The sequence below is a fragment of the Equus caballus genome, chromosome 3, assembly GCF_041296265.1.
Source record: "Equus caballus isolate H_3958 breed thoroughbred chromosome 3, TB-T2T, whole genome shotgun sequence".
Lineage (NCBI taxonomy): Eukaryota > Metazoa > Chordata > Mammalia > Perissodactyla > Equidae > Equus > Equus caballus.
The window spans coordinates 60,672,551-60,685,376 of record NC_091686.1 but is presented as its reverse complement, the minus strand read 5'-3'; the positions used below and the strand labels follow the sequence as shown (position 1 = coordinate 60,685,376).

The 12,826-nt window shown below is 38.1% G+C and overlaps 1 protein-coding gene across 3 annotated transcripts in view; it reads right to left on the bottom strand.

The window, feature by feature from the left end:
* Nucleotides 1-12,826, bottom strand: part of RASGEF1B (RasGEF domain family member 1B) — a 701,629-nt gene that overhangs the window by 639,784 nt on the left and 49,019 nt on the right. The gene's annotated exons all lie outside the window — the stretch shown is intronic.

Sequence of the window (12,826 nt, the reverse complement as noted above, 5' to 3'; positions counted from 1 at the left end):
AGAATTCAACAAAATATCATGTAGATTAACCAAATAGAATTAAACATGGAAAGTAAAAATGGCCCAGTCATGAGAAATTTATTAATATGCTAAAATAAGAAGCTAAACCAGAAAAATCTATAAGATAATTCTCTACTTAGTCATTTGTCTCAGCTTGTCATCTACTTTTTTATCCTGATATATGAATACTTGAAAGTTATTGAAATCTTTTCGTTGAATAAGGAAGGATATCAATTTAAACAAAGGATCAAATATACATTCATAACATCATGACATCAATAAATAAAACTCCGCAGATGCCAAAAAGGCATTTTATGAAATTAACCTCCATTCCTGACTTTAATAGCTTAAAAATAGGACAAAAAAGAGGAAAAACTTTGAAGTTAAAGAGACCCAGGGTCCAATAACACCATTATCAACCTCACGTATCCATAGCACTGTCTCGCACATGATAAGATAAGCGATATTTTTTATATCAAACTAACAACCAGCCTCATGCTTAATAAACAAATTCTACAGGCATAATATTAAAATTGAGCACAAAACAAGGAAGCTTTCTATTACAAATATTTCATATTATTTATATGAAAAAAATAAAAGTTATGAATGCAGTAAAAGACAAAATTATTATTATTTGTAGATGGGTGACCACCTTGATATCCAAACAGAGAATTCTTTCTTTTTTTTTTTGACAGTTTTTAGCTGTGCCTTTATTCACCTTAGCTCATTAAAAATGTATTTGTCTTAAAGATCCTATAGAGTGATCACCCACTAACGTGGGATGTAAGTCCCTCCTCTCAGCATGGTATTCTTGTTTTTTTAATTTTTTTTTTTTTTTAGGAAGATTAGGCCTGAGCTAACTGCTGTCAATCCTCCTCTTTTTGCCGAGGAAGACAGGCTCTGAGCTAACATCCATGCCCATCTTCCTCTACTTTATATATGGGATGCCTACCACAGCATGGCTTTTGCCAAGCGGTGCCATGTCCGCACCCAGGATCCGAACCCCGGGCTGCCAAGAAGCAGAACGTGGAACTTAACTGCTGTGCCACCAGGTCGGCCCCCTTGTTTTTCCAAAAAGCAGAATTTCTTACAGGAATCTTATTGATCAAACAGCAGTTACAAAAATGTCTGATATAATGATGTGTACAATCTAAACAAGACAGCCTGGTTAAGGATTTACATAACGTAAAAACATACATATTAAAAGTCAGCCATGTGGACAGAGGCATGCAGCGGTAAGAGGTTGGGCATTGAGGGCCCAGATGCAGTAATACGGCTTTTCCCCTCCATTACAGAAGATAACTTCCACTAACAGATACAGCTATTCCACATATCTAAATACACAAGGGTAAATTGTGACCTGCTACACGTACAGTCTAAGTAGTCTGTGATACTCCCACGAAAACAGGAAATATGAACCCCATGCAAGTGGTAGGAAGCACTGCTCATTTATTCCAGTTGGACCTGGAAACTATTTAACTCTTGACACTAATATCTGGAAGAACATATGTCTCCTCTTACTATGTTTCCTTCACAATTGACATGCACTTAGTGGAGAATTTTGATAGTTGTTCGATGTAATAGTGATAACTGAAACACTCTTTAAAATGTGGTAACTTTCTCATAACATATTTTAATCACACACTTAACATGAAACATGGGTCCTCTACAGCTTTAAGCCAAAAGGCAGAGGAAGAGCATCTGAATGTTAATGCTTTTAGTTTCAGTATTCTATAGTTTCTACCACTGTCCTAAAGAATGAAACTGATACCACTGCTTATTTATTTACCCAAGCAGGCACTAGTATAAGCTTTTAAAGAATATCCAAAACAGGAGAATTTTCATTCTTTTTTTCTCTAGGCCTTTTGATCCATGTGAGCTCTCAATAAAAATGTGCTGAACCAGGGGCTGGCCCCGTGGCCGAGTGGTTAAGTTCTCACGCTCCGCTGCAGGAGGACCAGTGTTTCGTGAGTTCGAATCCTGGGAGCGGACATGGCACTGCTCATCAAACCACGCTGAGGCAGCGTCCCACATGCCACAACTAGAAGGACCCACAACGAAGAATGTACAACTATGTGCCGAGGGGCTGTGGGGAGAAAAAGGGAAAAAATAAAATCTTTAAAAAAAAAAAAAAAAACGTGCTGAACCAACTATAAAATTAAGGTAGTTAAAATCATGTCATACATACACACACACATACATACAAACATAAATGGCACACACACCTAGATTCAAATAAATAACTCAGAATTAGACCCTGCCTAATTTTTGGTACCAATTTTTGCTACCTAAAAATTGAAAGTATGATATTGGAATCATCATCAATCAACAAAGAGGGAAAGAATCATTTGATAAACGGTGCTGAGAAGATGAGATAAAATTTTGAAAAACAGCAATACACAACTTTCTTTCTTACCGTAACTAAAATAATCACTAGATGGATCAAAAAGTTAAGCAGTTAAAACTCACAGCATAGAAAAATTATAAAACCTTTGAAGGGAGCCAGCCCTGATGGCCTAGTGGTTAAAGTTCAGTCCTCTCACCACTTTGGTGGCCTGGATTCATTCCCTGGTCGTTCCCAGTTCCCCAGATAGGCCATTAGTCTATCAGTAGCCATGCTGTGGTGGCAGCTCACAGAGAACTGGAAGGACTTACAATTAGGATATGCAACCATGCACTGGAGCTTTGAGGAAGGGGGAAAAAAACAAAAGAGGAAGATTGGCAACATATTTAGCTCTGGGTGAATCTTTCCCTGAAAAAAATAACCTCTGGAGGGAGAAGGGATTCTAAGCACAAAAGCAATAAAAGAAACAAAAGATCCATTGCCTTACTCCCTAAAACTTGGAAACTTCTCTAAATTTTAAAAAGAAAAGTCAAAATTAAAAGGCATTAACTGAGAAAAAATTTAGCTTACGTAGTAGATAAAGGATTATTCTCTTTACAACTTACAGGGTTCATATAGACAATAAGGAGAACCTCACAATTCTGATAGCCTAATAATATAAATAAACAATCCACAAAAGAAAATACAACTAATAAACAAACGTGGGAAAACATTCCAATAGAAATTAAAGAAATGCAAAATAAAACCATAAGAAAGTGCTATTTTTCTCAGGAAATTATGTAAGTGCTTTGTTGAATTGTATTATTCTATACTGGCACCAGTGTTGTGAATCACCCCTGTTGAAAATGTAAATTGGTACAACCATTTTGAAAGCAATTTGAAAACATTTCTCAAAGGTGGTAAGTTCATTCATGGCTTTTAACCAAGTAAGTCCATTTTGAGAAATGTATCTTACACAAATAAACATGGGAAAAGCTTATGTGCAAAGGTATTCATTGGAGTATTATTTATAATAGCAAAAACTGGAAGAAAAATCTTAAATATCTAATAATAATGAAAAACCTAAGTAAACTATGATTATACCCACTGAATGGAATAATAAGTAGGTATTTCAAATGATGGATAAAGCCGCTAAACACACTATCTCTGGGAAGGAAAGTTATAAAGAATTTTCATTTTGTACTTAATGCATTTCTAAAGGTTTAAATTTGTTATATCTTTCCTGTTATAATGAGAAAAAGTTATGAAGATATTTCCATTTGGAAAAAAATAGTTGAAATGATGGTTGCAATGATTACAATAATAACATGGAAATGTACTCATTATCCTCAGAGAAGAAAAAGATCTGGAATGAAATACCCATAAATGCTAATAGCGGATGTGTTTATTGATGAGACTGGAATTATTTTTTGCCTAATTTCCAAATTATCTTTATTGAGTTCAACAAACATTTGTTGAGATCCTCAGTTAAAGGCCCTGACGGAGGACAAAGATATATAACGCACTGCCATGCTGTTTACTAATGCACATGAGTTATTTTTATAATATTCAGGACAGTCATTTTCTCCCTGCAAAAGAATTCTCAGGGAAGATAGTACGATGCATCACAAAACAATTTGCTAAGAGTTTATTATTACATAAGTTTTTGTTGTGTAAAACTATAATATCCACTTTCAAACGTAGCAGAAAATGCTGTTACGATAATAATAACTTTGGTTTACAATAACAACGTCCAAACTTCCAAAGTCCAACCACTCTATCAAATATGAGAGAAGAGAGAGAGAAATTTCTTTTCTGTTTTCTCGGATCCCTGAGAAGATTATTTAAACACCTGCTCGTAGCACAGAAATTGAGAGTGAAAATTTTGCAATGCTGAGTAGCTACATTTAGTAAATATTTCCCACTAATCTCAAAAGTGAGTTTGAACGTGTCCAGAAATTTCAATAAAGTAGTGATCACATTAATGTCTGTCCAATTCAGAGGAAATTTCTTCTATCTTTCATAACATTCATTTATTTGTTAAATTAAATGAGTTAATGCATACAAAGCACTTAAAATTGTGCCCAGCATATAGTAAGCACTCCACAAAAGTTGAATTTTATTTTAAACAATTTAACAAATATTTTTGAGCAACTACTATGTGCCTGGCCTGATGCTGCTACTATTAAATAAAGCACAGACACATAGACGAAAAAGAGCAGCTCTGAAAAACAGGAAATCCTTTTCCCTTCAGCATCTTCCTGGGTCCACACCAGACCTCCATGATCAATCACAGAACGGGGGCAAAATGTTCACACCATTGAAGAGAGTAGAGAAGTAATGTCTTTCCTCTGTGTCTCCTGAAACGAGTAGGTTCTTGGTGGGGTTATTACCTGTCCACAGTTGAAGCAAAAACGGGTAGCCAGGGAACACATATATAAAAGTCAAGGTGGTAATAGAGAAGGATGGTGAAGTCTCTGGAAATAATATGGGTGTTCATTGGATGAAATATGAGGGGGCAATGATGACAGAGTTGATGTTGCGTCTGCACAGACCCTTCTCGCTTTTTTTTTTTTTTTTTTGAGGGAGATTAGCCCTGAGCTAACTGCTGCCAATCTTCCTCTTTTTGCTGAGGAAGACTGGCCCTGAGCTAACATCCATGCCCATCTTCCTCTACATTATATGTGGGATGCCCTCCACAGCATGGCTTTTGCCAAGAGGTACCACGTCCGCACCCGGGATGCGGGCCTGCGAACCCGGGAGCACCGAGGTGGAACATGCGCACTTAACCGCTGCGCCACAGGGCCGGCCCCCTCGTCTAGCTTTTAATCTCCTATTGAACTCTCCTAGGACTGTCTCCACAATGACACATGCTAATGGCTGAGCGACATCTCACAGCAGGGCCATGGCATTCTCCAAGACTCAGAAGAAAAGGAATATAAAGAAATCACTTAAAAACAGCTACTGGAACTGAACAAAGGACAGCTTTGCTAATGAAAACTATGTCAAATGTCACAGAAGAATAAACACAAATCATAGAATCTATTTTCTGAGAGGAAGCGGATCTAGAGTCAAGTTCGATATCTTAACCACCAACAAATAAATAGCTACCACCTTTCTTCAAAAAAATAACCTTCTAATAAGGTAAATACAAAATTGCTTAATTGATGAACAAGAAAAGTAAACATTATGATCAGCACCACAGGAGGTAGATGTGTGTGTGTTTTTACAGGCAACAGGAATAGAAACCAAAACTCTAAACAGTACCACTAGAAATATCTAAACAATTTGTGCCTGTTTCATGACTCCCTTGCTTTATTACTACATCGTAAGTTGATTAGGGGACTACTATATATGTTTTTTAATGCCAATAAATTTCTAGATATTTAATTGCAGTTAAACATATTTCTCCAGTATGTAATCTAATTAAGGCTTCAGGGCTAGGTGGGGAGGAGGGGAGGGCAGAACAAGACCATTTCACAAGCAGCCTGGAAAGTGAGGTCAGCCCAGAGCACCCAGAGGTGTTCCTAAGCCTCCTTCAGCTACGACAATGAACAGTGTCTTTCCCAGAAAAGGGGGAAATCCTCTCTTTGATTCCTCAGGCAGATTTTTGAAGCAACAGCTTTGCTTTTTCTCTGACTACTATTCTAAATAAAACATTAATCATTATTAACCCTGCCTGAAAAAAAGAATGCTCTGCTAGAGCCCAATCCGCACTTTTCTGGGCCAAATTCAAAAGTGTTTACTCTTGAGGAAAACTCTTTGTTCCTTTGACTAAGATTTTTCTGACTCAGGTAAAACCCCCAAAGAATCTTGAAGGTTGGAAAATGCCTTGAGTATCACGAACACCATAATCAAAGATTGAGTAAAACGAACCTTGTCTTTACTGTCAACCAAAAGAGTGTCTTGTACTATTTGGCCTGTGTGTATGCCTTAGCTTCTTTCTGAGTGATGTAAGGATGCAAATTTGTTTGTTTGTTTGTTTTTGTTTGTCTGTTTTTTTGAGGAAGATTAGCCCTGAGCTAACATCTGCTGCCAATCCTCCTCTTTTTGCTGAGGAAGACTGGCCCTGAGCTCACATCCATGCCCATCTTCCTCTGCTTTATATGTGGGATGCCTGCCACAGCATGGCTTGCCAAGTGGTGTGTAGGTCTGTACTCGGGATCCGAACCAGCGGACCCCGGGCCACCAAAGCGGAATGTGTGAACTTAACCACTGTGCCACTGGGCTGGCCCCAAAGATGCAAATGTTTAATAACTTCAACTAAAGATTATTTCCACACAAGTCCCAATGGTCTACCAATTCCTACCCAAACCCAGGCATTCACTATCAGGCAGAGGATATCCCTTAAGAGACATGCCTAAGTTACCTGCCCAGCTTTCTATTCATCCAGTAAGTGAAACTATTCTCTGATAATCATGGAAAAACACCAGTGACCACTAGGGACTTGTGTGCAATTTAACTAACAACTTGGACCTTGGCACTTACTAGTTCTATTATTGATAAAGAAATTGCTCGTTATTACAGCCCCTCCAGGTGACGTTCTTCTTTGCACAGCAAAAGTCATTAGGCAGTGTCAGAAAAGGTTGACATGTCTGAAATTACACTGCACATTTGCCCACTAATAGTGTGTAGTGCTCCCACATTTCTTATTAGGAATGTAAGAAGATGAACATGCATAAAGAAGTTATACAGAGGGAGCTATTTTTTAATTAGCTTCACCAGCCCTCCAAAGAGACAAGATGACTTAAACCCGCATAATCCCCTCCGTGAGTGTTCTTCAGGGCAGCAGAATTCAAATTCCATGCCCTGGAGCAGGAAAAGTTTCACTGACTTCAGTTCTATTATTTTAACTTCTTCTGAATAGATGACTCAGAAAAGACGAAGGCTAACATGATAGATTAGACAGAAAAACATAACCACAGACAAAAGATCTTCAACTTTCTAGTTCAGCAAATAAGAATAATTATAATTTACTTTAGTATAGTAGTTTACACTTTACTAAAAACTTTTAAATATGTTATTTCATATCTGATTCTCACAACAGCCTACTTAAAACAATACTAGAGCGTACTACAACAAGAATGGAATACTATGCAGCCAGGCAAGAAAACTTATGTGGTAGAACTAATGTCATGGAAATATATTCATAATATATTGTGTATAAAATGCTGTTTTCAAAACAGAAGGGATTGTTTGGTCCCATTTTTATAAAAAGATACATACATGCATACATATATACATACACACATAGATTTAGAAAAGAGGTGAGAAAGATATCAACCAACTGTGGTTTCTGTGTTGTGATTACTATCTTTTCTCTATTTTATTTTCTGATATTTCTGCAATAAACATATACTACACGTATGGTCAGCAAAAAATTAGCATACATGATGAAAGGAGTGGTCATCTTATTTTTTTAATAAGAATTTTTGAGTAAACTTCAATAATTACAGCTTAATACCAAGGAGAAATGAGACCTTAGTTTGAATTGCTTTTAGAAAAGGCACTTTTGGAAATATCAGAATTCACTCAGTCTTCTAATTATCCATAGTTATATGGGCTGCTAGGTCAGGACAATTCAGCACAAAATATACATTGAATGATGTCTCAGCCCAAACCCTCCAGGAAGCAGAACTTGTGGTAAGGATTAAAGTGCTGACACTTTCTTTGGAAGTTGCAAGCCCATGATGGTTTAGATGAGAAGAAAGGAAAGAGAGGCAAGGAAAGCAGCAAAGCAGTGAGCTGCAGCACCCCCTTCCTGACCACAGAGCCTCGTAACAGTCTGCAGAGAACAGCGGCTCACTCAACAGGAGTGTTCACCTGGCACACGGGGGCTTCTCTGTAATTGGCTACAAGAGGTAAGCAGCCTGGAGCAGTCCAGGAAAGGGAAAAAGGAGGAGGGCGTATTTGCCCAGTTCCCTACAATCTCCAGTGCACCTTGATCAAGGTTCCTCGGAGCCCACCATCCAGGCCCTAGGTACTTACTCACGAGGCCGGAGCCCATGCCCTGAGGATCCAAGTGCAGAAGTAAAGGGCTAACTTCATGCAGGTGGGGCTCAGCATTTGGGCTGTGGATGCCAGACAGATCCAGGGCCTCAACTCAGACTCCAGAAAGCAAAGGAACCAGCAAAGGTGGCAGCATCAGGAGGAAGGCAGCTCCTTTGGAAGAAGGAGGTGACTCAAAGACCCTAAGAAGAGCTATAAAGGCTTATGTCCACTAGAAATGTCCTGCTATATCTTGGAAATAGCCAGCCATTTTATTACACCAAATTCCATGAAGAGCATTAATAATTAAAAACTTTCACCACATCTGTAAACATACAATAGACCAAAGGAACCTTGTTTTATTCATCTGCGTCACTAACATCTGGCAAAATATTCACATGCACATGAAACAGATATGCTCAGATTACTGACTACAGGTTATACCTAATTCCTGGCACACAAATATACTTCTACTCTTTACTTTCCCACTCAGGAAAGCATCCTGGAATGCAAATAGATGAAGCTGATGTTATTAAAGATATTATGTTAAATCCACTCTAGTTTTTTAAAGTAAACCATTTACAAATTTCAGCGCTTTTGAGTTTTAAAAAAATTACTTGTAACTTACCTCACGACTGACCACTACACCTCGTATTAAGAAATGCTGATTAAATTCAAAGAGACCCATGCACCCCTATGTTCACTGCAGCATTATTCACAATAGCCAAGACATGGAAGCAACCTAAGTGCCCATCGACTGATGACTGGATAAATAAGATATGGTACATATATACAATGGAATACTACTCAGCCATAAAAAAGGATAAAACCATCCCATTCACAACAACAGGGATGGACCTTGAGGGTATTATGTTAAGCAAAATAAGCCAGATAGAGACAATCTCTGTATAACTCCACTCACATGTGGAAGATAAACAAACACGTGGACAAAGAAGCAGATTAGTGGTTACCAGGAGAAAGGAAGGGTGGGGGGTATGCACAAAGGGTGAAGTGGTGCACCTATAATATGACTGACAAGTAATAACGTACAACCGAAATTTCACAAGGTTGTAAACTATCATAACCTCTATAAAAAAAAAAATCAACACACACAGACAAAAATGTTGATTAAAAAACACTATGAGAGCTGGCCCAGTGACCCAGAAAGTTCACACGTTCTGCTTTGACAGCCCAGGGTTTGCCAGTTGGGATCCCGGGAGCAGACATGGCACCGCTTGTCAAGCCATGCTGTGGTAGGCATCCCACATGTAAACTAGAGGAAGATGGGCATGGATGTGAGCTCAGGGCCAGTCTTCCTCAGCAAAAAGAGGATTGGCAGCAGATGTTAGCTCCGGGCTAATCTTCCTCAAAAAAAATAAATAAAAACTACTATGAGACACCACTTCACATCCATTAGGATGGCTATCATAAAAAAATTTTTTAAAAACAAAATAGAAAATAACAAGTGTTGATGAGGATGTGGAGATATTGGGACCCTTGTGCTTTGCTGGTGGAATGTAAAATGGTAGAGCCACTGTGGAAGACAATACGGTGGTTCCTCAAAAAATTAAACATAGAATTACCATATGATCCAGTAATTCCACTGCTAGGTATATACTCAAAAGAATTGCAGGCAGGGACTCAAACAGATATTTGTACACCCATGTTCATAGCATTATTCACAATAGCCAAAGGGTGGAAGCAACTCAAACGTCCATTGATAGATGAATGGATAAGCAAAATGAGGTTTATACATACAATGGAATAGTTTTTTATATGTGTCTTTCAACAGTGCTTTAATTTTTTCCAGGTTTATTGAGGTATAATTGACAAAGTTGTAACATATTTAAAGCATACAATGTGATGATTTGATATATATTGTGAAATGATTATCACAAGTTAATTAACACATCCATCACCTCATATAGTTATCTTCTTGGGGGTTTTTGGGTATTTTTGAGAAAGATTAGCCCTGAGCTAACATCCACCACCAACCCTCCTCTTTTTGCTGAGGAAGATTGGCCCTGAGCTAACATCTGTGCCCATCTTCCTTTACTTTACATATTGGATGCCTGCCACAGCATGGCTTGATAAGCGGTGGGTAGGTCCATGCCGGGGATCCAAACCAGCGAACGCTGGGCCACCGAAGCAGAGTGCGCAAAATAACCACTGTGCCATGGGGCCTGCCCCACCTTTTTGTTTTTGTGGTGAGACAATGGAATATCATTCAGCCTTAAAAAGGAAAGAAATTCTGACATATGCTACAACACGAATAAAATTTAAAGACATAATACTAAGTAATAAGGCAGTCACAAAAGGACAAAGATTGTATGATTCCACTTATATGAGGTACCCAGAATAGTCAAAATCATAGAGACAGAAAGCAGAATGGTGGTTGCCAGGGGCTGGGGGGGAGAGGGGCATAGGGAGTTATTGTTAATGGGTACAGAGTTTCACTTTGGGAAGATGAAAAATTTCTGGAGATGGATGGTTGCACAACACTGCAAATGTACTTAATGCCACTGAACTATACACTTAAAAATGGTTAAAATGGTAAATTTTGTATTGTATATATTATCACAAGAACATAATAAAAATTTTTCAATGCTAATTAAAAACTACTCTTGAACATAGTAGATAATCAATTAATGCTTATTGTTATGAAATACACAAGTGGGACATCTGCACTGGTGCTAGTGCAATAAATTGCTCTAAAAAAATTACTATAAAGCTATGAAAAATCATTTTAGGCCTAATTTTTCCAAAATATGAAATGAAAATAAAAGACACCTCTCCAAAAAAATACCTGAAAGTATTTGCAATGCTCATAGCCATTAAAAAATTAATATATTCCTTAAATGCACAAAGAGATCCTACAAAGTAATAAAAAATAAGACAAACAAGCTCATAGGAAAAAAATGTGCAAAGAATATGAAAAAGCAATTCAAAAAACAACAATAAAGGGTCAGTAAATATCTTAAAATAAGCTCAACTTCATCAACACCCAGAGAACGCTAATTAAGACAATAATGAGATGATTTTTTGCCTATGAGCTTGACAAAAATTTTAAATCAATTTATTGCTCATGGGGGCAAGTGAGAGTGAAAATTTTTGTGAAAATAAATTGCCCAGTATCTATTAAAATTTCAAAACATACAAATTCTTTGACACCCTCAGTTCCACTTATAGAAATCCATCCTAGAAAATACTTGCGCATTTGCACAAGAATTTCTTGCACAAAAGTTCACTGTAGTATTGATTATAGTCAAAGAAATATGAAAATAACCTAAATGTCCATCAAGAGATATATGATTAAACAAATTTTTGGTAAAACTGTTCCATGAAATACTATGCATCTGTTAAAAAGAATGTGGTAGATCTGTATGTGCTAAAATGGAAAAATATTCAAAATGTGTTGTTAAGAAAAGATACACAAAGTATGATCCCATTTATGTTTAAATAAAAACTAACTACGTGTGTGTATATATATATATATATATATACACATGCATACGTATATATGCATGTATGTGTGTGTGGGTGTGTTTCTCCCAAACATCTTGGAAGACACATCAAACTACTAACCACAGAAGTCCCTGTGGGATGGAGGCAAACATGGGAGGGTAGGAGAATGAGGCCAGGGTCGACTCTATTAGCTAGAAGTCTGTCGGTTGCAAGTGAGAGAAACATACTAAAAATCACCCTCAGGGTAGCTAAGTGGTCACTCCCATCCTTCCAACTGAGCAACACCAGAAGCGAGAGGCTCTCTTCCCCTTCAGCTCCACAGACAAGTCTGAGGAGGAACTGACTGTCCCAGCTTGAGACACAGGTTGAATTAGGCAGGTTTACATTTAGAGGCAAGTGACAGGAAACCCAACTAATATGAGTTTCAACACATAAGAGTTTGGGGTTTTTTTCCCTCACACCACAATAAATCGCTAAAGGAGGCAATTGCCGCCCTTGGCCCACAGGCACTGCAGTTCTCTCAGTCTTCCCTGTGGTCCAAAGGCGGCCACTGATACTCCAGCTAACACATCTCTGGGTACAGATGAGAAGAAAGCAGCAGCAGCATCTGTATCAGGAAAGCAAAGCCTTCTCCCAAATCCTCAGCAGACTTCTTTTTACTGTTTACTGGCAGAACAGTATCACATGGCCACCCCCCTGCAAAGGTACCTGGGAAAATTTAGCATTCCAAACTCCATAGCAAAGGAGAGCGAAGGAAGCAGATGTTGAAAGACTGTCAAGTGAACCAACTTAGATAATATCCTACAAATACCCGTTCCTGACTCATCAATCCCTACAGGCAGCCAGGCTTCAGGCTCAATTTTCATCCCTGCGTCAGGGGAGAGCAGTGCTCTGTGATCAAAGTCGAGGACACCTGGAACAGAGGAAGCACTGCCTCTAAAAACACTGATCTTGCCAAAGAAAGGGAATGGAAAAGCATCCCAGACAGAAAGCAGTAGAGTCAGTCGATTACAATGATCAATAAAATACACACACGTGCATGCACACAAA